Genomic DNA, 2,421 nt, shown 5'->3' with positions numbered 1-2,421 from the left:
ATATTGATATGTTACATATACACAAAAGTTTAAATTAGAAAAATAAGAAGTAGAGAAGTTTTAGAGAAGCTCATTTAGCGACTTAGGTTTATTTTTGTGCGATCTTAACACAAGAAATAACCCTAACCGGGTATCAAATCCGGGTTTTGAACTCGGAATTCCGGAAGTTTATTCTGCTTATGCGTCCGCCGCACTCGCCAATTTTCGTTATTAAAGATATTTCCTTTTTATTTGGAGACATTGATTCTTTTCTACATCGGTGTTAATATGTGTTTCGTAATAAAACTAACTACATTTCATTTTAAATTAACAAAAATATTGTAATTTACAAAACAGGAAGCAGCTATATAATGTCGTACACATTGTTTATCGTTAACGTGGTAACGGCGTCGTTAATGTAACAATGACAGTTTGTTTATTAGCAGTTCCACACAGATATACCATGACGACTCAAAACACACTTAAAAAGGTAACCAAACGATAGATTCCATTCATTTCTTCAATTCACTTTGAATTCTTTCCTCTCTATCCTTTCGCCACCCTCGATATTTTCCTCTCCAAGATATAGTCTGCTGACAATGTCTGTGGAAATGGCGAAGAATTATTTTGGTAAAGTGTTTTGGGGAGGAGAGGGGCAGTAACTTTTTGAAACTGTTGCCAAACAGTCTCAATATTCTTATTCTTGAAGGAGATTCTATTGACTGCATTAACGTACAATATTTAATTCATTAATTCATTTTTTTAGCAAAATTTTTATATTTTACGTTTTGACATTTTTTCGAATATTGTAGCATAAAATATTCGCGCTCAATTTGGAACTAAGTTCCAAAATTCTTTGACGGTGATTTCAATTCGAATTACGACTTTATTCATTCATTTGCTTAATTATTTTGAATTATTATTTTATTTCTTTTTATAATTATTGTTAAATCTTCTTTAGGCGATTCTTCACAATACTTTTGCTGTTTGGTACGCACCACACGGTACAAACTCAAAAACATCCACACCTTCACACCCACATATATAACTGCATGTGCAGAGATAACGTTGTTATTTTTGTCAAATAAAAATTAATTGTAAGTTGTTAGAAGAGCAGTTCTGACTGGAAACTGAAACCTTATTCCTGCACCTTGCCACTGAAAAATTTGCACCACACTGACCCCTTACCATCCCCATTAAACAGGATTTTACAATGCCTTTGATCAGAAGCCAACTCAATCAGGTCTGATATGGGACTAAACAACTAGAACAGATTAGAGATTAAAAACAGCAATATTTTCAGTTCCATTGTCTTCCAGAATATTTCTTTAAAAGAAAGATAAGAAATAATTTGGTTAGTGATATATAATAATATAATGTAAAATTGAATTTTTAAGGATTATGTTTTAGGAAACATAAAATAAAGAAAATTGAATTTATATGGAATAACACTTCCTACTAGGCCTGAAATTTTTTTTGTTGGGGGATAGTCGATTACATCGACCCCAATACTCAACTCGTACTTATTTTATTGACCCCAAAAGGATGAAAGGCAAGTCGACCCTGGCAGAATGTGAACTCAGAGTGTAAAGATGGATGAAATGTCACTAAGCATGCCAACAATTCAACCAGCACGTTGCCTTAATGATAATTATGGTTTCCAAATTTGGCACAAGGCCAGCAATTTCGGGGGAATTGGCTAAGTCAATTACATCAACATCAGTACTCAACTGTACTTTTTTTATCAACCCCCAAAAGGGTGAAAGGGACCTTGGCGCATTTGTACTCCAAATGCAAAGACAGGCAAAAAGCTGCTAAGCAGTTTGCCCAGCATGCTAACGATTCTGCCTGCTCATTGTCTGAATAATAATAATAATAATCCTTTCTATACAAAGCCTGAGATTTTGGGGGAGGGGACTAATTGATTACATCGACCCCAGTGTTTAACTGGTACTTAATCTACCCCAAATGATATATATGTATATATATATATATATATATATATATATATAATAATATTAGGGACAAAATCCAAAATTACAGGTAAAAAAAGATTAAAATTAAATTGAGCTTTATAGATAAAATACATAGTTTTAGGGAAAAATAACCAAGTTTCAAGAACTCATCGATGAAAATCCACTATCACATATAGAAAAATTAATAATTAAAAGCACAATAAATGAGTATAATATAAAGTAAAGTAAATATCATAAGATAAATATAATAAAAAGATTACACGTGTTTCATAACTCATTTTCAAATAGAAAAGAAATTTAAATCGATTAAAATCAATTGAAATTATCGAAAATAAATTCTATTAGAAAATATAGCTACTCGTCAGATCGTAAGTAGAACAATAATTAGATATACATATCTCAACCAACAATAAGTACCAAATGAATTAATATGAAATACTTATTATATAAAGATAGAAAAATTATT

At 31.3% G+C, this 2,421-nt stretch overlaps 1 protein-coding gene across 1 annotated transcript in view; it reads left to right on the top strand.

The window, feature by feature from the left end:
* Nucleotides 1–269: 269 nt before the first annotated feature.
* Nucleotides 270–2,421, top strand: part of LOC106872833 (cilium assembly protein DZIP1L-like) — a 62,806-nt gene continuing 60,654 nt past the window's right edge. Inside the window, exon 1 of the mRNA XM_014919959.2 lies at nt 270–469. The gene's annotated coding sequence lies outside the window, so the exon portion shown is untranslated. The remainder of the gene's footprint in view (nt 470–2,421) is intronic.

This window comes from Octopus bimaculoides, chromosome 7, assembly GCF_001194135.2.
Source record: "Octopus bimaculoides isolate UCB-OBI-ISO-001 chromosome 7, ASM119413v2, whole genome shotgun sequence".
In the NCBI taxonomy this organism is placed as follows: domain Eukaryota; kingdom Metazoa; phylum Mollusca; class Cephalopoda; order Octopoda; family Octopodidae; genus Octopus; species Octopus bimaculoides.
This window is presented reverse-complemented; position numbering and strand designations above follow the sequence as displayed.